Source organism: Macaca fascicularis, chromosome 2 (assembly GCF_037993035.2).
Source record: "Macaca fascicularis isolate 582-1 chromosome 2, T2T-MFA8v1.1".
Taxonomy (NCBI): domain Eukaryota; kingdom Metazoa; phylum Chordata; class Mammalia; order Primates; family Cercopithecidae; genus Macaca; species Macaca fascicularis.
In genome coordinates, this window is record NC_088376.1 from 13,532,987 (window position 1) to 13,557,057 (window position 24,071).

At 36.7% G+C, this 24,071-nt stretch overlaps 2 long non-coding RNA genes and 1 pseudogene across 3 annotated transcripts in view; 1 reads left to right on the top strand and 2 right to left on the bottom strand.

Moving 5' to 3' along the window:
* The window catches only part of LOC123571920 (uncharacterized), a 112,789-nt gene extending 95,865 nt beyond the window's left edge, over nt 1-16,924 (bottom strand). For both annotated transcript variants that reach the window (XR_010584876.2, XR_012430601.1), the window contains exon 1: nt 16,834-16,924. This is a non-coding gene — a long non-coding RNA (uncharacterized lncRNA). The remainder of the gene's footprint in view (nt 1-16,833) is intronic.
* Nucleotides 1-19,083, top strand: part of LOC123571921 (uncharacterized) — a 508,559-nt gene extending 489,476 nt beyond the window's left edge. The window contains exons 3-4 of the long non-coding RNA XR_006696249.2: nt 15,476-15,529; nt 18,309-19,083. This is a non-coding gene — a long non-coding RNA (uncharacterized lncRNA). The remainder of the gene's footprint in view (nt 1-15,475; nt 15,530-18,308) is intronic.
* A 2,834-nt stretch (nt 19,084-21,917) lies between these two features.
* Nucleotides 21,918-23,240, bottom strand: LOC102137693 (ferrochelatase, mitochondrial pseudogene; annotated as a pseudogene).
* Nucleotides 23,241-24,071: the final 831 nt, after the last annotated feature.

Here is a 24,071-nt window from a genome sequence, read left to right on the forward strand (position 1 = left end):
CAAGAGCCATACTTTTTCTTTACTCCTACTTAAGTCACTCACAATAATGGTTCAAACTTAGACATTGTCATCAACAATAACATTGCTTCTTTCAAAGCCTTGAAAGCTAAAACTCTAATTTTAGATCACTAACTCTGGTCTTTCCAGCTTGCTTACTCTAGTCTCTTATTCCATTAACTCTTTATCCTCATTGGAACTATTACTCACTTTATCATGTCTGCACATGTTATGTCCTCTTTACTAACACAGAACTATAGAATGCATGGCCCAGAACTATAACCAGTTCATTGCAAATACTTTTAACACCTTTTCTTTTGTTTCTACTTTGACACACTCATGAGAAAACAACCAATCATTAATGAAATCCAAATGTCTATTGATATGTTTTGGCTGTGTCCCCAGCCAAATCTCATCTTGAATTGTAGCTCCCATAATTCCCATCTGTCGTGGGAGGGATCTGGTGGGAAATAATTGAATCGTGAGGGTGGCTTCCCTCACACTGTTCTCATGGCAGTGAATAAGTCTCACAAGATTTGATGGTTTTATAAGGGGAAACCCCTTTTGCTTGGTTCTCATTCTCTCTTTGCTGCAGCCACGTAATACATGACTTGCTCCTTCTTGCCTTCTGCCATGATTGTGAGGCCTCCCAAGCCATGTGTACCTGTGACTAAATTAAACCTCTTTCCTTTATAATTATCTGGTCTCAGGTATGTCTTTATTAGCAGTGTGAAAACAGACTAATACATCTACCTAGGATAAAAAGTAAGAAAGGAGCTAAAGGTTGTTGAAGAAAAATCCTAAAATGGTGCTGATATCTTTTTACATGTATAGCCTGAAATGTTAAACTAAAACTCCCCCAAAATCCCAATGTTTTATTAGTAAATTCATTGTTTTAATCCAAGATGACTACTTCATATTTTCTTTTTGCCCCAATGTACTCAACTATTGACTTTGCGTTATCTTTAACTTACAAAATCAATGTCATAACATGGAAGTATTATCCCCTTCCCAACTCCAAATCTCTGGATGCTTCTCATCTTTACTATTTGTAAAAATTTTATTTTTCGAGACAAGGTCCCATTCTTTCATGCACCTTATGGTGAAATCGTAGCTCACTGCAGCTTCAAACTCTGCATCCCAAGTGATCCTCCCACCTCAGCTTCCCAAAATGCTAAGATTACAGGTGTGAGCTACTGTGCCCAGCCCTCGTGTTTATTCTTATAATGTGCCTTCTCCTTAGTTACAGAGGGCAGTCTGTCATGATGGCGGAGGCTATCGCCTATACAGTAAGACATCTTGGCTTTCTGTCCTGTCTCCTCTATATAATAGCTGAGCTCTGTGAGAATAGAGGAGTGGCTTAACTACTCTGTATCCCTGTTTTTCACCTGTAAAATGAAAACAGTGATAGAATCTACCTCTCAAATTACTTCTGGAAATTAAGTGAGTTAATATTGTTCAAGTCCTAAGAACAACCCCATCACATGGTAAGTGATTACTAAATATTAGTCATATTACTAATTCATTGTTAAAATGAGGTAAGTGTCCTTGCTGCTATAGAACGCCAACACTTCCTCTTGTGCTCCAGATTTAATTTCAAGTTTTACATTCACCTGATCATGCTGAAATCCAAAATGCAAACAAGTTCTAACAAGAACTGTATAGAAAATGTTGTATATATAGATTAACACAATAAGGTAAATGGAATAAATCACTATAATTTCTATTATGCTGTTAGGTTTCTAAATAAATGTCTTCCTACCTAAATACCTCATATGCTTTTATGTTATTTTAGAGTTGGTTAAAAATATAAGTATGCCATTTCTTGCCATAAATTGTTGTCTTCCTCTTGCTAGTATCTGATATTAAATGTGTTTTAAAAAGAGAAAGATTCAAACAATCATGGATTCAGATTTTTTTCGAACCTAAAATGTTTACATTTTTAAAAGGTACACAATTTTAGTATAAAATTAGTTAAGGACCTTTGCAAGTGAGAGGCATTGCAGCTTAAGCTTCATTAGCACCTCCTTTGATATCCTCTCAACAATCCTAAAACGAGCTTGTTATTATCCTCCACATACTAATGAAGAAACACGGAGTAACATGCTAATGGCTACATAGGCAGTTGAGCAGCCTAGCTGAGATTTGTCCCACATTTGCTGGATTTAAGGCCAGTGTCCTTTACCTTTCTATTCTAGCTGCCTCTATCCTTATAGGCAGAAAGGAAGTTAGGATTTCAAACGTTACCTTATTTGTTCAGTTGCCACTTTCTCAATATTTATACACATCATGAATATGATTTTTTCCCAGTTTCTTTTCAGGTTCTGCTGCTGCCACTAAAGGGCACATGGGGAAGCTTCTCATTCTCTTGAACATGTTGAGAATTGAAATATACCACCCCCATAAGGAGGTGATGACTACCTGACAAACACAATTATCAAAGTTATAACAGCAGGTGCCCTCATATTTCTAGACACCCCCGCCATCTCATCTTCCCACCCATGTGGGCAAAGGTAAACAGTAATTCTAAGAATTTAGTCTTAGAAGCAAGCATTGGGCGTGTTAACACATGCTAACCCATGTCAACAATTTTCTGTCAAAACAAAGAAGACTTTTGCTGTAGGACAGGAAGCAAAGAGCAATTACATTCAGACTTCTGAATGGTAGTGGTGGTGAAAAGTTTACGAGGCTGGAAATAAAAAAAACTGTGAACCCATAAATGCAGGGTAACAAAAGACCAAGAACAGGTCCTCTGGTGAATAGACATCAAGGTAGAATCATAGTAATAGTGCCAGATTTTTGGAGGATGGGGCTGTAAATTCCTCACGGGAACCAGAAGCATAGTTGGGATGTACTTCATGAGGTCTTGTGGCTGAGTACCTCCAACGTGTGGGTACACTGTGCTGATCTGGGAAACGTCCCTTTCTCCAGGCTTGATGAACTCCCTGTTTGCTGCAAACCAGGTGTGACTGTAATGAAAAAGTCAAAATGCATTCATTATAATCTGTGGTATCATGGTGAATACAGTTTAGTAGGACAGCACTTATGCTCCAGCAGCTCACTGTCTGGCAGGAGAAATTTGAAAGAGCAGTATGGTTAATTTCAGAGACAATTTTGTGCCAGAATCCTCAAGCCACTAAGGATTTGCATTACTCTTTGTTATTCTTTTATGTTAATGTAAATCCCTTGAGAGAAGAATAATGTCTATTCCTTAATGTGTACCAAAATAGAATCTTAGGAAGTGAGTCTTATGGGATTCAAAATGATTTAATCCTCTCTAATCTGCACTTGGCTATGGGCTATAAATTACTTAACTTCTTAACTCCTTTGTTTTCTCACCTATAAATTTAAACTAAAGATGTGAAGTTTAAAGGAAGTATCCCATATGACAAGCCTCATGTATGACTTTGCTGCATAGTATATTTTTCAAAAAGATTTTGTTCTTCCTCTTATCTCATAGATACCATCATATTATCATTTACATTGCTTGCATCCTCTTCCAATTTCTTCACTTACCAGAAATACTTGCCTTACACAAAATGTTTTCATCATAAACATCATGGGAAAGTTCATTGTAGTGTACTTCTTTACACATTTCTGATTTTTAAAAGTATTCCAAATATTTAAGTGGCTACATTAGACCCTTATGCCACATCAGAGGGTACACATTTTAAAAGTACATGATTACTGTGTACTTACTATATGCTAGATAGTGTGCTAAAAATTGAGGAAGCAATTATAGTTAGAATCCCCGATTTCAAAAATTCATAATCAAGGAAGGGGATGCTACATATCATAAGTGAAAACGGGACCAAAATGAAGGATAGGCTGAAGTAGCAAAGAGGAAGAAGTCAGTGTCATGCTGAGCCATATTAAAGTCTGAGACAAAAAGAAAAATCAATAATATTGATCCTGGCTTTATTTAAAATTTTGATTTTTTTCTCATTGATTTTTTGCATTGATTTTTATTTTTTAAATATTGTATTAAAATATTATCTGTCTTGATTGCTGAGTTTTTTGCTCTCCTTAAGTTTCATGCATCTAATTGAGGGTGTCATGGACTGAATTCCTTTCCCCCAAATTAGGACGCTGAAGTCCTAACCCCCAATATGACTGTTTTTTGAGATGGGCCCTTTAAGAAGATAATAAACGAGGTCATAAGGGTAGGGTCTTTAGAATAAGAGAGACTCTAGGCATGCATGCAGAAAGAGGAAAAGCCGTGTGAGGACACAGCAAGAAGGCAGCCATTTGCAAGCCAAGGAGAGAGGCCTCTGGAGAAACCAAACCTGCTGACTACTTGATCGTGGATTTCCAGCCTCCAGAACTGTGAAAAACACTTTTCTGATCTTTAAAGTATCCTGTCTGTGTTATTTTGTTATGACAGCCTCAGCTGAAAAGCTAAAGGAAAGAAGAAAGATAAGGAGAGATTTCATGAAAGATAAATCACTTGAGTTTAGTGTTAAGGGTCACAGGGTATGCAGAGACAGAGAAGAAAAGATAAGTCTGGGGATTTTGAGCATGGAATCGAAATTGTGAAAGTGATCTTTTAGACAGAGGTCACGTCTTTGAGAGAAACATTAAATGCCAAATTTTAGCATATGGAACCAGGCAGACATCAGAGCTGAATTGGCCTCTGACCAGAGACCTACACTGATGCCTCTTTCTGTAAAGTCTGTGAGTTAAGATTTTTACTTTTTACATTTTTTAGTTGTTAGAAAAAATTCAAAAGGATGATATTTATTGGTAAAAAAAATTCGCATGAAATTCAAATTTCAGCACCCATTAATACAATTTTATTAGGACACAGCCACACTAATACCTACAAGTATTGTCTATGGCTCTGTTTATGTCACAAGAGCACAGTTGAGTCATTGTGACAGAGATCACATGGCCCACAAAAAGTGAACTATTTGCTGACACTTTATAGTTAAAGGGTACCAGTCCTTGGACCAGACAATGTTCTTTTCACACTTACTTCTGATATAAAACGTATTTCTGAAAAGGAGAAGAAAGAAAGAAAAGAAAAGAAAAGAAAGGAAAGGAAAGGAAAGGAAAGGAAAGGAAAGGAAAGGAAAGGAAAGGAAAGGAAAGGAAAGGAAAGGAAAGGAAAGGAAGGAAAGAAGGAAGGAAGGAAGAAAGGAAGGAAGGAAGGAAGGAAGGAAGGAAGGGAAAGAAAGAAAGAAAGAAGGAAGGAAAGAAAGAAAGAAGGAAAGAAAGAAAGAAAGAAAGAAAGAAAGAAAGAAAGAAAGAAAGAAAAGAAAGAGAAAGAAAGAAAGAAAGAAAGGAAGGAAGGAAGGAAGGAAGGAAGGAAGGAAGGAAGGAAGGAAGGAAGGAAGGAAGGAAGGAAGGAAGGAAGGAAGGGAGGGAAGGAAGGAAAGAAGGAAGGAGAGACAGAGCAAGCTTGAGAATAGGTTTAGGTTTAGATTGTGGGGAAAAAGGAAGTGAAGGAGGGGAGACGGAATGGAGATAGGAAAGAGGAAAATAAGATGTGTATCTTTTTATTTCCCTAACACTCAATAAAAATAAGAACAGGAGCCCTTAATTTAGCACTGGCGAAAGCAAATGTCTTGCCAGGCTATCCTGAGCCCTTGTGATATCACAGCACCACTGTGAAAGCTACTGAGGTTAGCCACCAACTCAGATAGGGCTCTTTTCTAAACCAAAAGTAGCCACATGCTCAGTGTATTACAATGCAGAGCTCACTACCGAGCACATTTAGTAAACTGTCTTGGACAAAGCTCCTCATTTGTTCACTGTAATGGAGGAAATGGCATTCCAGTGTTCACTAAAGCTTTGTGTCTCAGTTGACCCCCCACAGCTGAAAGCACCCATAAGCAAATTTGTGGGAGAATCATTAATATTGAATGGATTGTCAGTGTGGAGATAAGTTTGAGGTAAATCAAAGCATTGCTACATCTACATTTGAAGTAACAATAAATATTGTATCTAAGTAGATCCATTTTGCCTAATGAATAAATATGGCTCAAATATTAATGATGTGATTCTCTTAAATTAATAATTTGCATAGCTGAAGCCTCCTTAATTAGGTGGCAAATTCATTGCATTATAGACCTTCAAGTCAATTGCTTCTGCTCTTCACACCATCCCCCAATATTGTATTGATCAAAATGGCTTATTCTCAGTGATACCTTTCCAGTCTCAAATAGAAACCACAGCATAATCATGCTATTCTCTGCTAGTTTTATTCCAATGACGCATACTGTCATACTCATTTTCTGACATGTGATTATGAAAGAATCTCTAGTCCCTGTAAGAAAAAAGTAAGATTTAGAATGATGATAAAATAGGAAAACCCTTGATGTAACTCTCATTTTTGCCATTGTTATTGACAGGATGTTTGTGTCCTCTCAAAATTTATGTGTTGAAATCCTAACCCCCAATGTGATGGTATTAGGAAGTGGGGCATTTGGGAAATGATTAGGACATGAGTGTAGAGCCTTCCTAAATGGGATTAGTGCCCTTAATTTTAAAAAAATCCTAGAAAGCTCTCTTTCCCTTTTCCATCATGTGTGGATGCAGCAAGGTGTCATTTGCAAGGAATGGGCCCTAACAAGACACCAAATCTGCCAGTGCTTTGACCTTGGATTTCCCAACCTCCAGAACTCTGATAAATAAATGTGTGTCGTTCAAACCTCCCAGTCGATAATATTTTTATTACAGCAACCCAAATGGACTAGTACATCTGTATACCAGCTTTGGGATTTCTGACAAGTTACCTAATATCCTAGGGCATGCTTCCTCATAAATAAAATAAGTTGAAAATAGCAACTTCAAGTTGCTGTGAGGATCACATGAAAAAATCTAGGTAATCCTCTTAGCTCACTTTCTGGTACATCACTAGCATGCATATGTTGGTTCCCTTTTATACAGTTTTGAAAAATTTAGGCACTGAAACAAAAATTGGTAATCTCCAGATCTGATTTTATATTCTAGAAATGTAGTGCAGATTCTCTGACTTTTAGAAAACATTTTTCAGTGACTATCATAGAAATTTAAACATTGTAAAAGTATAAAATGGAAAACGAAGAAAAGCATTAGTAAGATTTTACTTATTTGCGCAGATATTATTTGTGAAAAAGAATAAGGGAAAAGAATTGTGAAGTGTTTACAATTTATTGATTTGGTCCCAATTTCTGGATGATAGAATGCTATAAGCCTTTTTACTGGTTATAAAGAAGAAAATAGAATGTTAGAATAACTGGGCACATTATCTTTTTAAAAGCTGTGAGCCCCTCCAAATAGGACTATTATTTTTAGTCTGGGGAAGGAAAAATGGAACAACTTGTGGCCTGGGTGTTCTGCCACTGGGGAAAGAATTTGATTTATATTTTGTGTGCTTGTTTGTTTGTTTCTAGCACCCCATGTCAAGCCTGTCTAATTTATGTCTTCAAAATGTTAAGGATCTCCCACCACCTGCAATTTCCACATTCATATTATTTCTCTGCAGCCCTGTCAATGTTTAGCTATTTTAGAGGGAAGTGGGAGAGCTAGGACTGGTCTCCACATGGGAGCACGTATTTCCAAACACAGGGTGAGCCAGGTGTCTTATTCCAATTGTGCTGCTGCAAGAGAATACCATAGACTGAGTAACTTATAGAGTACAGAGATTTATTTCTTACAGTTCTGGAGGCAGAGAAGTCCAAGATCAAGGCATTAGCATTTGGTGTCTGCTGAGGGCCTTCTAGCTTTGTCCTCACATGGTAGAAGACAAAAGGGCAGAAAGGATGGAGGCTAGTCCCCTTGAGCCCTTTTATGAGGTACTAATCCATTCATGAGGGTGGAGCCCTCCTGACTTAATCATTCCCCAAAAGGCCCCACCTCTTAACACAATTACAAAGGAAATGAAGTTTCAACACATAAATTTAGGGGGACACTCATACCATAGCATTCTGCCCTGGCCCCAACATTTATGTCTTTCCCACATGGAAAATATATTTTTATTTCATATCAACAACCCAAAGTTCTTAACTAATTCTAGCATTCACTCAAAAGTCTTCTCTCCAGACTCTCATTTAAATTAGATATGGATGACACTAAAAGTACATCCAATGCTTGTTCACTCTGTGTGCCAGCAGATTTAGTATCAGGTGGACACCAGCAAGCTTTACAACTTGTGCCCTCTGCAGTGGTGGCCCAAGCTGCACCTGAGCCCACCTGAGTCACATCTGGAGCAGCCAAAGAGTGCTACACCAGAATGCAGGCAGCAGAGACTTGAGGCAGCCCGGGCAGTGAGCCCTGCAGTCCCACAGGCACCCTGGAACTCTGTAGTGACCTGGGTCTTTTCCTTGAAACCATTCTGCCCTCAGTGTTCTGACTCTGGGCCTGTGATGGCAAGGCAGCCTGGAAGATCTCCAAAATGCCTTCAGGGTCATTCTCCCACAGTCTTGATGAATAGCATCTGGCTTCCTTCGATCCATACTAATCTTCTTATCAAAGGGACTGTTGGCTACATCCTTAGTTTTCTCTCCTAAATATGCTTTTTTATTCTTTACATAGTCAAGCTGAGAATTTCCAAGATCTTTTATGTTCTGCTTCCTCTTTGATTATTAAGTCAGTCTTTCACTCATTTCTTTCTTCTTGTATTTTACTATAAGTAGTTTAAGAGATACCATTTAATATCCTAAACACTTCGCTTAGAGATTTCTTCAGCTATATATCCTAGTTCATTGCTCTTAAATTCTGCCTTCCACAGAGTACTATGACACAAACATAACTCAGCCATGATCTTTCCCACTTTGAAACAAGGATGGCCTTTCCTTCAGTTTCCAGTAACAGTCCTCATTTCCACCTAAGACCTCATTCAAATGGCCTTTACTGTCCATACTTCTACAAACATTCTGTTCGCAACCACTTAGATAATCTCTAAGACTGAGGCTTCCTCTATATCTATCCTTTTCTTCTAAGCCTCACCAGAGTTACCCTTAATGCTCCATGGCATTCTAGACGTTTTCAAACATGACCTTCAAAATTGCTTCAGCCTCTACCCATTACCCAGTTCAAAGCTGCTTCCACATTTTTAGGTATTTGTTATAGCAACACCCCACTTCTCAGCACCAATTTCTTAGTCCATTTGTGCTTCTGTAACAGAATACAAAGACTGGGTAATTTATAAAGAACAGAAATGTACTTCTCACAGTTCTGAAGGATGGGAAGTACAAGATCAAGGCACAGGCATTTGCTGTCTGATGAGGGCCTTCTTGCTGTGTCCTCTATATGACAAGGCAGAGGGTAAAAATGATCTTTGCTAGTTCCCTCAAATCCTTTTATAAGGCATGAATACATTCATAAGCCCTCATGACTTAATCACTTCCCAAAAGGCCCCCACCTCATAATACCATCACAACAGGGATTCGGTTTTAACACATGAGTTTTGGGAGACATTCAGACCATCATATCAGCAGACCATCAAAAACACATTTCTTTATAGTTAGAAGGAAACTTTGACATCATTATGTCCAGCACTAGATGCTATGAAAAAAGTAAAGCCCCTCTCCCAAGACCAATTTAGAAAGGTTCGAAAATTCTAGATTTGGTGCACAATTTTAAGCAACATATGAAACTCCCAATGTCCATCCATGAAACTCCAGTGTGGTCCATGGAACTTAGATAATGAAATTTTTTCTATGAATAATGTTTAATAAGAATGGGAGGAGAAATAAAAATTTCTTTGACTAACAAATTTCTCAAAATATTTTGCCAGGGGAAAAAATGTACTGTAAAATTTACTGTGTTCTCAGCAACTATTTTTGCTTGGCTAATATTTTCAGAGCGATCCAGGGAGATGAGTAATTTACTTCTAGAAAAAATCTATCATTTCCACATACAACGCATTTGTTAGTGTATCCGGGCTTTGTGCTAACTTTTTAGTATACTGCATTTACTCTAGCTGAGAAGTAATTCAAATATAGCATATTTTGAATGCTAGGTACTTTAGTAATCCCTTCATGCTGAAAAGATGATAAACAAAAAAAAAGTTATGTGGCAAGGATGTGAATTAATATCACCCATACATAGTGTTATCAATAAACTTATTTAATAGCTGCCTAAGGATAATTGTTGCAAGTGTATTTTGCTTTAAAAAAAATTTCTTAAATTTTGTAAATAAGGCAATTTAAAATAATTAAATACATTTTTCTTACATAAAGTTTTCTGTGGGTATTAAAATTTCATGGTTATGAAAGAATATGAAAAACAGTACAAAAATGGAGTATGCCAAATTGTGTGTACAGAATGATTACCAAGACAAAATGAAACACCATGAGATTAAAAAAGAAAACAACTAGAAAAAGTACCCCAAAATTATATGTGTTATGGAAAATATAACTGGGAGCTATTTTTGTAATATTCTCCACTTACCAATTTTTCTGTCACAAGATTTTACCACTTTTATAATAAAACAAAGACATTTTAAGAAATAACCATTTTGGGCAGTGATACTGAATTTTTCTCTAGACATTAAGTCAAATAGCAGCTACAAAAGTTACTCTGTGCCAGGGCCCAAACTAAATATGCTGAAATGTTTCACCTGCTGAATTTTCAAAACATTCATATCCCTCTTATGCAAATGAGGAAACTTATGCTTTAGGTAAGCAAAAAATTCAGTAAGAGGGAGAATTGGCAAAAATGTATGCTTCTTTTTTTCATATTTTTCAAGTTTTTGGAAACTAACCCTATACTACTTTGTAGTCAAGATGAATAGTTTTTTTTCTAATCATGGGCTGTATTATCCATACAGCAACAATGATCTCAGACAGTGTGAGGAAACGTCGAGGGAAAAGGTGGAGAGCAGCAATTGAGATTCCTGAATACGTTACCCTTTGTACTGTTTCCTCTAATAGGATTGATTAACGGATGATGCATAAAACTTGCCATAAAAGCCACCATTCTAAAATATTATATAAATGTTAACATTATAATAACAATACAATTCTTATCTCCATGGATTCCTTTTGTATTTTTTTTTTCTTTTCCTGTCTGCTGCCTGAGGTGGAAAGAGGAATAACAAGAAACAAAGTCAATAGCATTGAGTATGTACCAGGCTGGTTAAGAGTTTCAATGTTTACATACATTTGTGGAGAAACAAAAAAGTTTGATAACTGTATGATAACTTATACAAGGAATGTTTAAAATTTCTTTCTGAAGAATGGTCTACATTAAGTTTATAGCCACATTTGCATAATATAAGATGCATAATTTTTGCATAAATCAACATATTTACAGCATAATTGTGAGGAAGTGGCACACCCAGGTGGCATTCTGACTCATTTAGTTAAAGGACAAAGCATATTTGTAATGGACAGTGAACACAAGCATATGTAACCTTAGAAAGGGAAAAAATATCAAAAGAAAAAATGTCATCATCTGGTTCATCCTTTATTTGTCCCTAGGGTTTTCTTTTTCCCTTGGTATTTTACATAGGAGAGTATTTTGAGACCAGGCTTGCGGGATTTAAAGGCACTTTTGTCCAGAATGGAGCAGATATCATCATGTAGAGCACTATTCCCTCATGCCTTACTCTTTGCAGAAATAAAAAATAATAAAGTAAGCTTAAAATATCTGACACTCATCAGCAAGGCTACCTGGATCTATCTTGTGCTTCCTGAGAGAAAAAAAAGAAAAGGTATGCAAGAAGAGTATTAACATTTTACCATAGGAGAGCTATTTACTTGAAAACTATAGCCTGTTTTTGTGGATTTCATGGAAAATCAGCACACAAACTTAGCCTAAGCCTCATTGTTCTTTCATGACAGTGATACATTGAAGCACTATTGTCTGGCTGAAACATATACAACCACCATTTGCATTTATATTTGAGAAATGGTTTGTCTCCTACTACAGTTTCCCCTTTTTAACAATTGCACATGTGATTTTTTTTCAATCACTGTTCTGTTTGTCATTTTGGAAGTCCTCATTCTTTGTCCTTAGGTAGCAGTTGGTGGTGTTTTCTCGTTGGCCCTGTTTACTTCTCCATCTGTTATCAGCATTAATCATTTCATCATGAATTTTAGGGTAGCTCTGTCTGCAATATTTTAACTTCTACTCCCCCTCCTGGCCCCTCATCTACTTTGCAGCTGCAAAGCAGAACGGTACGGAGTTTGTGGGCCAAAATCATATCTACGGATTGGCATCGTGGACGGAAACATTGAAAGGACAAAGTTAATTCAGCATTACCCTAGAATCTAAAATATTTAAAAAATAACTTCTGTCTTTCTATTATGTTACTCAGAATTATTTTGAGGGCCAGTGTGAAAGGGTGCAGGAGGCATTTTTGCACTTATTCTAGCCTGTTTTGTACACACGGCAAGAAAAATGTGATATTAACCTGCTTTCCTATAAAATAATTAGTGACCCACTCAGAGAAGAAATTTTACATAAGTTTACCACAAGTCTAACTCTATGTTTTCATTGAACTCTTAGTTCATAGTCACAGGACACTATGGTACAAATCATTGAAAGAAGATGTCATTCAAAAGTCATTTCCATTTAGCTTAAACAACCATTTCATGATATTGTTGGTTTGTTTTTTTAAATAAAAAAAAGCTCTTCAGCATTTGGCCAGAGGGGGTGGTCAACTCAACTCCACCTTACAGACCCACCAAGCACATCATATCCCCAAAACTTTCCCATGGAACACATGTTCCTCAAGATATTATGCCAAAAGAACAACAACAACCACGACCACGACAACAACAAAAGTACTTCTTTATTAGTTATGCTGAACGTTATACATTTCTCTTGAAGATAAAAAGAACTATATTATATTAAATACATATATCATATTTTTGACCTAACACCTACAGTGCCCTGTAAAACTGGTGGCTAATGAAATATCTCTTGTTTAGGGCCAAAATCAAAATTCTTTTCTTTGGCATCAGAGAAACCAAATGTTAGTGACAGTTATCAAACAAATGTCTCCAGGGACTCATGTTTCCATTTTTATATCACCACAGAGCATCTACGTTGCAGTTTTACTTAAGTAAATAATCATGAATGGATAAATGCATAAGCAACTGATTAGAACATGAAAATACATATTTTATCTGGAAAAAGTCTTGAGTTATTGGCTCATCACATTGGAATTTTTGCATCATTAAAAAATCCGATAAAGTACACTGTAATACAGAGTTTAACAGCGTATCATCATTTATTCAAACCATTTATCACTTATTTTATTGGTAAGCCATACTAAATTCTAAAGCATGTTTCTGAAAGTTTATGCATCTTCCCCCAAATACTTGTGTCCTAATTGAGTTCTGGATCTGCCTTATATTTAGAGTTTATAGAGTTGCAAAACCTCTTAGTAGGGCAGGGGACGTTATGGCTAAGATAGGCCAATGTTTCATTGTACAGATGCAGTAAGTAAGCCTCAGATGACACAAAGGATTTGTATGAGGTCACAAGGATAAATTTTCACAAAGGTGTTTCATATTTTTTTCAGTATATTCAGCAGTATCTAGCACATTTAATAAGAAATTTGATATATTAATTCATTATATTTGTATCAACACCTTTCTTAAAAGCTAATTTTTAGATAGAACAGACTTCATAAACCTATTATCTTAAGACTGGATGGAAAGGAAATTTTTCTTACTCATTAATTGGCTAGACTCCTATGCAACTTGCCAAGAAATGATATTCAGAAGGTCTAGTTTGCAAAAGAGAATCATTTAAAGTAATGAGTGGGTGTCAGTGAGAACTTGTGGGTGTAAAGGTGAAAGTGAGCCACCAGCCAATGACAGACTCCTCAGTACTATGTGACCTCACTTCATCAGACAAATGTCACTATGCATTGCTTAAAAAGGACACATCTGACCCTCAAATTTTACCTTTAAAGGATGAGAAAATGGTAAGATAAGAAAGTGGTTTCAGTATGAATATCACAAAGTGTAAGCTTTAAATAAATATATTATGCAAAAGAAAGAGTGGCTATTTACTTCAATTAAAAAGTAGACTGCATAGTTATATGACAGTTAAGAAAAATATATAAGAAAAAATAAAAATATGGGACACATTTATAATCATGGTAGTTTTAAACTTGTAAATCTCAATCTTTCAAAAATGTTTAAAAAAAGTAAATCTACTAAACTTTATAATAAGGTAGCCAATAATAATCATGTAATGGTTGAATAGTGCTTTCTGCATGCACCATAAAAATAATTTGAAAATTTATTAAAACATGAACATACATCAACTATGTATGAGGTCTCAAAAAATTACAAGATCTAGGATATGTGAAGGACATTTTCTCTGACTCAAAGCAATAAAATTAGTAATAAAAACAGAAGAAAAGTTAACAAAAGAGCTGCAGAAGAAAAAGGGAGAAAACTAGAAACATTTGTTCTCAGAATGTTAAAGAGAAAAGATTCATGTATTTATGAAGCCAAGTTGTTATAAATAAGCTGTTGTCAGAAATATGTACAAAGTAAAGAAAACCTGAGAACTGAATTTAAAATGAAACTGGGGTTGCAGAATAGTAACTTGATACCACAGAAAATTGCATCACTGCAATAGGAGACAAACGGGAGCAGTTCCTAGGATTTGACAGAGAAAGTTAAAGAACAAGAATTAGAGAAGAGGTATTACAGAACACAGATGACAGATCCAGATACCCAGTCTAGATTAGCTGAAATAACTAGCATCCATTCCCAATGAAAACTCTTCTGCAATGATAATAGAAAGAGTCTCTCCAAGCTAATTGGCAAAATGCTTAAAGCATTACCAATAAGTGCAGAAAAAAAATGAAATGTCTGATTTCAGAACTATATTTGAGAAATATTTAGGATATTTGGGAACTAAAAAAGAAAGTCAATATGTGCTCAAAAGGAAAATGTTAATTTTATGCATGATAATTTCTTCTGAGTCATTTAAATTACTATAATCCCATGAGTGGGAAGTTAAATGTATCAGACCTAAATGCCTCCAGCCCAGTCACTCTGGGTCTCAATTTATTTATATATAAAATAATGGGAATTAACCAGATGCTCTTAAGCTCCCTTCTAGCTTTCCTTGTCAATAAGTCTCAAACAAAATAAACGCAGATACCAAAATCTACCCTAAGTGAAACAAAAAAGTTATTTATTTCTTTCTTCTAAATAATAGCTAATATTTATTGAGTTCTTCTTATAGGTCAGATGTTATTGTTATAATTTAATCCTCACAGCAATCGTTTGAATTGGGTATCAGATTCACCCCATTTTGCAGATCTGGAAAATGAGGCTCCAGGAAGTTAAATAACTTGGCAGAGGTCACAAATCTTGGGGGTGTCAGAGACATGTCTTGCAGATTTTGCAACATTATCGAAATATCCTGCCTCTGGGCCATTAAGTGGCACTGCGTCTTTATAGTGTTATTTTTTCAGGCTTTTAAAACAGCATCTTGCCTCTCTCTGTATTTCCATGATCCCCAGATGCTCTCTTTGCATTGTACTCTTTGCCCCCATAATCATGGTTTTCTGTAGTTTTATTCTAGGACTATTAAGGACTTTGTGGATCTGACAGGTACTTCTGCTCAAGTAAATGGCGTGGAGGCACACACACATTTCCAGTAATTCTTTTGCGACTTGGCCTTTTCCTGGATAGCTAGTGTTTGGTTCAAGAAATGAAAAAAAAATAGAACTCAGAATTTTCCAGTTGTTTTCTACAGACCACCAAGTAATACAATCAATCACAATGATATTTTATGGAAATAATAAAGCTCTATGTTCAAAAAGCATGTAAACATTCTAACATACAATAGTTATCAGATTTCTTTAATAAGGAATTTCTTAAAACTTTTATTATGCCGATGTGTACTATACAGAAATTCTCAGGTTTTTCTAATGATGGAAACTTTATTTTGTTCATGGAGCATATAATAAACAAATATATCATAACACATCAGGAAGTGCTAAATTATTCAATTATTTGTTTATTCAAATAATAACTTCATGAGTATCTTCATAAAAATTCATATGATGCTTAAATGAGAAGCTTTGACTATTTGAGCATAATATTATAGATATAAATTGTCAGAGAAATGGAGTTACTTTTCCTTCGTTTCAGTTGTGACAGGAGATGAACTATACATGAAACAAGTAATCTACATTTTTATCTTTTAGAAGAGAGGAGGAACTATTTTGGGCCATAGAGTTCAGTTCTATACATTTGTTTCATTCTTTCTGACACAGAGTGTTTAGAATAAACTGAGTTTACCTTGTATGTGAACAGGCAATATAAACAACAGGAACTCCATCATAGTTAAATCACTGATGCATGGGTATGAGTCTGACTCAGGTGTGTATGTGAGCTTCTTAATTCCATTTCAAAATCTGCCCTTTCATCAGAGCTAGAAAGCAAACTCTGTTTGTCTAGAAAATCAGGCAAGGCCAGGGTCTCTTCATTTATATTGGATTGAAATGTTTCTTTCTCTTTTAGAGCACAGAGCTATTTATCATAATATTGGATGTCTAACACCACAGAACACATCATTCTGGGCTCAGTCATAATGCTTGAGTAATACCAGTGATCAAACTTCTGAAAGCAGTCTGCAATAGGTCACACCACCAACAACAAATCACAACAGAAAGTGGAATAAAGTCGACCAGTTGAAGGCTAGAAAAAAGTAATTGCACATTTCCCAAAATGAATTGTATTCAATTAAAGGGATATAAACACATATACATATACATGTGTTATGCATATATGTGTATAGAAATAGATATTATATACATACATGTGCATATATACATACGCATATTTATTAGTACGTTCTCACACTGCTGTGAAGAAATATCCAAGACTGAGTAATTTATAAAGGAAAGAAGTTTAATTGACTCACAGTTCCACATGGCTGGGGAGGCCTCAGGAAACTTACAATCACGGTGGAAGGGGAAGCAAACATGTCCTTCACATGGTGGCAGAAGAGAGAGAAGTTTATAAGGAAAAGCCTCTTATAAAACCATCAAATCTCGTGAGAACTCACTCACTATCACGAGAACCACATGAGGGTAACCACCCCATGATTCAATTACCTGCCACTAGGTCCCTCCCATGATACATGGGGATTATGGGTACTACAATTCAAGATGAGATTTGGGTGGGGACACAGCAAAACCATATCATGCTGCCCCTGGCCCCTCCCAAATCTCATGTCCTCACATTTCAAAACACAATCATGCCCTTCCAACCAACAGTCCCTTAAAGTCTTAACTCATTTCAGTATTAACTCAGAAGTCCAAAGTCTCACTAGAGACAAGGCAAGTCCCTGCCTTGTAAGTAATTATTTACCTTTAGATTCTGCTATTTTGAAAAAAATATCTTTTAGAAGGTAGGTTAACATTAAGAAAACTTTTACATGATTGTCTTTGGCATTTCTGTTGAGTTTCTGGGTCAGTTAAAGTTTGGGCCTATGTAGACATGGCAATACGTCAGTGAGAAATTTAGAAAGATGTAGCCAACGTAAAACATTGCATAACTTTACAGCCTATGAGCCTGTAAAATCAAAAGAACTTTAGTTACTTCCTAGGTACAATGGGGTTACAGGCTTTAGGTAAATACACACGTTTCAAATGGAAGAAATTGGCCATTTCCATTTGAAATACACCTGTTTCAAATGGAAGAAATGCAAGAAGTGGGCTCCCACAGCCTTGGGCAGCTCTGCTCTTATGGCTTTGCAGGGTGCAGCCCCCATTTCGGCTGCTTTCACAGCCTGGCATTGAGTGTCTGTGGCTTTTCCAGGAACACAGTGCAAGGTTTTATATGTATATAACACATATACATATACATGTGATATGCCTATATGCATATATATGTATAGAAAAATATACATACATATACATATATACATACACATATACAATAGATGTGAAAGGAAGTAACAGATTGCAACTTTTGGAGTAGTCTAATATTTTTAAATTTCTACATTCTTCAGTTAAATTCAGATGCAATCAATCAAATCAAACAAGCTTTTTCTTTCCTACTGACATTTTTTTTTCCTCCTGGATACTCTTGAACATTCTCCTCTCCCTTGAGTAATTATATAGCTTTATTTTTTGATAAACAGTGCAAAATACAAGAACATAACTAATTCACAGTTTTAATACAGGTGATTTGGTGAAAAAATAAAAGACCAGAAGGACCAATGAGTTTTTATTTGTTGGTAATTTTAGCAAACTCTGGGACAATTTTCCAACATTTTGTACTTCATATTCTTTTCTCCTTTATAGCCTGTAAAAGTTACCATTAATTTTGAGCTCCTTATCTGTACTCTTTGTATCTGTTTCACTTCATTAGTTTCAATTATTTTATTTCTAGCTCTCCTCTAGAGACTCCTAGAACATCATCCTCTCCTGATTTCTTTGCTTATAAGAAGTTTATAACCAAACTCCAAACATTACAATTATCAACTTAGTCCTGGGTGTTCTATCCTACTGTGTTAACTGCAAAAATGACCTCAATTCTTAGGAGCTTCTGCCATCAGTAGCTGGAGTCTACTGGGTTTCAAGTCTGGGCCTCAAGAGGCATTACAAGCTTTCATCCTCTTTTTTGAGATTTCAGCACCATCACCAAATGAGTAAGTCCCAGGTAGCCTGCTGGAGGATGTACAACCATGTAGAATGCAGATGAGCCATCACAGCTGACTTGTTTTGGACCTGCCAACCCTAAACCAATGTCGCAGCTGTCTGCAGAAGCACGAATGAGATATGGCCAAACTCCATTGAGCCTGGCCCAGATACGCAGAACTGTCTCACAGAGCCCAGGACAAATTGCCAAACCCTAGTATTGTGTGTTCAATAATTTCTAGTTGTTCTAAGCCACTAAGTTTTAGAGTGACTTAAGTGGTTATAACTACCTAATAAGTACATTTTGTAATTCCTTTTTATTATCATCTATCATAGTCTGTTATTATTTTCTTTATTTATTTATTAGCTGTTTCTCTGCAAATGTAGGACAATTGCATTATTTGTCTTGTTCTCTGATGTATTCAGAACAGTTGGTGACTGGCACATCAAAGGCACTTATTGAAAAGTTACTGAATAAATGAACACATGATTGGATGAATAAATGTTTATAGGTAAACTTTCCAAAAGTACATTGATACAAATGAATATTTCTATCAGTTATATTCATAAATTCTTTGCTCTCTAGAATGACTCAGGAACTTTAATGTATATTATTAAAACACAATTTCTATTTTTTTATTTTAAGTTGTTTTTCTGCCATTGCTCTCTACTTTGATTATTTTGCTGTGTTTTCGATTTGTACATGTCCATTACATTTAAACAATTTTGAAAACGTCTTCTTCTCTTAAAACATTTTAGTGGATACATGATGTATCCACTTTTTTTTTTTTTTTAGACAGACTCTTATTCTGTTGCCCAGGCTAGAGTGCAGTGGTGACATTCAGTTCACTGCAAACTCCACCTCCTCCGTTCAAGCAATCCTTTTGCCTCAGCCTCCTGAGTAGCTGAGATCACACCCAGCTAATTTTTTTGGTGGGGGATTTTTGATAGAGATCGGGTATCGCTATGTTGGCCAGGCTTGTTTCGAACTCCTGACCTCAAGTGATCTGCCCGCCTCCCCCTCTCAAAGTGCTGGGATTACAGGCATGAGCCACTGAGCCTGGCGATATCTCTACTTTCATATGTTTATTTATTAATTGATGTCATAATATTTATTAACATAGCAAATTCTCAATATATAAGATTTATGAATTCACAAATATTTCCACTTTGTAAACTAGCTTATAAAAAATCAAAGAAGTGCTTTTTTGAAGAACAAAGTTTTAGGGCTTGGAGGAAAGAGAAAGTGATCATTAAAAATTCTTCATAGATCCATCAAAGATCTTTTAATCTACTTAAATCCAAATATAGAAGATCAGATTCTGATATGACATTATTTTTACATTTTTATAACAACTTTTCACTCACAAATCCAAGGTGACAATGGCATTAAAAATATCTACAGGACAAGATTGGTATGAAATGCAATAATATGATAACAGTGTTACATTAGACCGGTTATTTTTATTTTCTGTATTTTTCACATGTCCTATTTGGCTATAATTTTTTGTTGCAGGAAGTCAGGGACCCTGAACGGAGGGCCTGGCTGAAGCCGTGGCAGAAGAACATAAATTGTGAAGATTTCATGGACATTTATTAGTTCCTCAAATTAATACTTTTATAATTTCTTATGCCTGTCTTTACTGCAATCTCTGAACATAAATTGTGAAGATTTCATGGACATTTATCACTTCCCCAATCAATACTCTCATAATTTCCGATGCCTGTCTTTAATCTCTTAATCCCATCATCTTCAAAAGCTGAGGATGTATGTTGCCTCAGGACCCTGTGATGATTGCATTTTCTGTACAAATTGTTTGTAAAACGTGTGTTTGAACAATATGAAATCTGGGCACCCTCAAAAAGAACAGGATAACAGCGATTTTCAGGGAACAAGGAAGATAACCATAAGGTCTGACTGCCTGTGGGGCCAGGCAGAACAGAGTCATATTTTTCTTCTTGCAGAAAGCAAATAGGAGAAATATCACTGAATTCTTTTCCCCACAAGGAATAACGCTGGGGAAGGAATGCATTCTGAAGGGTAGGTCTATGAACAGCCACGATGGGAATGTCTGTCTTATGCGGTTGAAGATAAGGGATGAAATATGCCCTGGCCTCCTGTAGTGCCCTCAGGCTTGCTAGGATTAGGAAATTCCAACCTGGTGAATTATAGTCAAACCCGTTGTCTGCTCTGCTCTCAAACTCTGTTTCCTGTTAAGATGTTTATCAAGACAGCATGTGCCCAGCAGGACATGGAACCTCATCAGTAATTCTAATTTCACCCTGGCCTTGTGATCTTGCTCTGCCCTTCTGCCCTTATGATCTTTTATTGCCCTTTGAAGCATGTGATCTTTGTGTCTTACTCCCTGTTTGTACCCCTCTCCCCTTCTGAAATCTCTAATAAAAACTTGCTGGTTTTGCGGCTTATGTGGGCATCATGGAACCTACCAATAGGTGATGTCACCCCCAGAGGCCCAGCTGTAACATTTCTCTCTTTGGTACTCTTTCTCTTTATTTCTCAGACCAGCTGACACTTAGGGAAAATAGAAAAGAACCTATGTTGAAATACTGGGGGCTGGTTCCCCTGACAATTTTTATAATAAAAAATAGTAAATTAAGAAATAATTCAAGCTTACAAAGTATAGTTGACCATATAAAGTAAATCTTAAAAGAAATGTACAGAAAGGAGACATTCAACTAAGATAAACAAGATGCTGGATGCAAAGGCTTGTGATGGTCCCTGAAGGAGATGTAAGGATGAACACCATCCTTATCATTTCCCAGTAGTGCTGTCCTTGAGGATAGGAACCCCTTTCCTGTGCAACCACAGACACCCACCAAAGCATGTATAACATTTATTAGCCTTGGGTGCCTAGAGAATTTCAGATTACTTCTGAAATATGTACTTGATTCAATTTTATACTGAGGAAAGTGAGAGACACACAAATATCAAATGACTAATGAATGGCGGCCTCGCTGGCAACAGCAGTCATTGTAGGTAGCCAAATGGCCTTGCTGGCATTCTAGAACCCACAGACTTAGGGAAAGATTAAGTAACATTTCTTTTTTGAATTCACTTCAAATACTCAACTATGTTTATTTTAATAACTACAATTTTATGCTCAAGACTGAACAGATCCCATTCACACTGACAGCCCACAGAGGGGACTCCATACCTTTACAGGAGGTTTTTAGGCAATAAAATAAAAATCTGTATTTAAAATAGGTGTGTGTCTCATAAGATAAATTTTTACACTTTTTTACTGAATGTCTTATTGAACATTACAAATTAGTAATTTATACCTAGAGAGAGAAAATATCAATGCCCACTGTATAGTTATATAAAAATAGAAATTCATCACTATAGTCCAATCCTCAAGAAAACACATAATTTGTGCCCAAAGACTGTACATATGCTAAGGTGACTTCCTTCCTTAATCTCTAAATAACATGCCTCTCCACATGGGCAGGAGATGGAGGTTGGGCATGTGCCTAATCCCATGAGGTACACCTTTGGGGAGTCACAGATGCTGGTTGGTGAAGAATCTGATCTCCCTGCAGACAATTTAGAATTGGTGAAGAATTTAATCTCCCTGCAGACAGGATTTACACAGAGCTGACAACTCAGAGTCAACTCTGCGGAAAACAGCTCATTTAACTGGATACGTGAGTGCACCAAGTCAGTCAGGGCCTTAGGGAATACTGGGTTTTCATTAAAAGGCTCCTCTTCTGATGTTTTCAACTCCACACTCATGGTCTAAAACCTGAGAGTACTCGATATCCAGTTTCTACAGCATTTTGGTGTTATCATTGGTAAATGCTATCAAAACTGAGAGGATATTCTTCTTCCCCCTCTCAGAAAGCCCTCTGATAGATTTTATCTGTTTGAAGATCCAACCAGGGCATTGAACCAACCTTGAATTCTCACACCAGCTGGTAAGGGTTGCAGTAACCCAGCCTTTCTATGACTCTTTGGATAGTGGTACACAACTCCTAAGAATAGGGGTCTCCTCTGTTGAACACGGATATTGGCAGAAAAGTGAACAGAAAAGAGAATGGCCAACTCACTTCTCTTCTCCAGTGGAAAATGATCCAGCTCTTTCAGAATGTGGTCAGCAAAGCAATGGGTGAGGAGGCAATGTGTGGGCCACCTGCCGATAGTGCTCCACTTCATTGTAAGCTTCTGTCCCACTCTATTATCTGATCTTTAAATGGCATTTAAGCTGCTGCCTGTGGTACAGCAACTGTACTGTGGATGTTGCATGAAAGCAATAGCCCTTTCCAGGTCATCTCTCTCCATCTCTTCATTTGCTTATTTTGGTAAAGAATGGAAATGCCAAAATCCAATAAAGTATTTGTGAGGGGCTGTGTGGGGGGACAAGTCATCCAGCAGCTTCACCATACCTTTTCCTTGCTTGGAAATCCACATCTTGATGGGAAACCCACCTCCAATTCTGTGGTACTGCCCTTGAATCTTGGAGGTTCTGCGTTTGGAAAAGAATGGTGTAAACTTATTTTGAACAGTAAGTGTCATGAGGTCTTGGTCCAAGAAGAGCCTCAGAAGGAAGTCATGAACATGTCCGAGGGTTTCAGGTCCTCCCATGTTTAGCATTAATATTTCAGTTTTCAGCTTCCTCTTCTCCACTTGAACTTGAGGTTTTGCACCCTGGCCACGCTGGGCTGTTTCTGTGACACCTGACTGGCACTTCTATGGCTGACAGGCCCCTCAAGCTGTCTTGTGCCAGCTGATGCATTCCCGGGGCAACTCTCACTGAGTCCCAGACTCCTCCCGTGGCAGCGCCTACAGGTGTCAGCCTAGCCAGGGCCCAGCCAGGATCTTTCCTCACCGACATCCCAGGACGCCTGACTTCATGTGGCCACCCATAGCCCTCCCAACGCCTGTTTATTTGAATTGCTTCATTCCACTAAATATATAACAATCATAATGTGGTATTAAATATGAGTAAAAATCAAAATCAGAAAGAAAGACATATACACATATGAATGTCCACAGCTAGAGAAAATACATTCAATACAGATATTCAGCATCGTCTTAGAATCTTGGAAGTTGCTAGAGTTGGTCTGTACATTTGCCTCTGTCCTTCCTCAAGGCCTGAATGATAAGGTAAACATAATTTTTATTTTATCATAAAATGAATGAAGATCAGTTTCTTCTTGCTTACTGGGAATTTATTCTGGTTTTAGAGTTGCAGCTTCTAGTTGATGTGACCTATGGCATTTAATGTAGAATGTTGAGGATATCTTTTACAATTCATTAGATGTCTTCTGTATGAGGCTCAATTCAGACATTCCATTTACATTAATTGGAATATTCTCATCACTAAACTTTCCTGGATTGGGCACCATGTTACCTTATCCCATGCTTTCCTTCTACAAGAGAATGGGTTGTATCTTCATTCATAACAATCTGGTACGACTCCTTGTACATTTTTTATCTTTAAATTATTGTTATAGTCCTATGTTCCCTGAAATTCTGTCTTCTATTCTTTTTCTT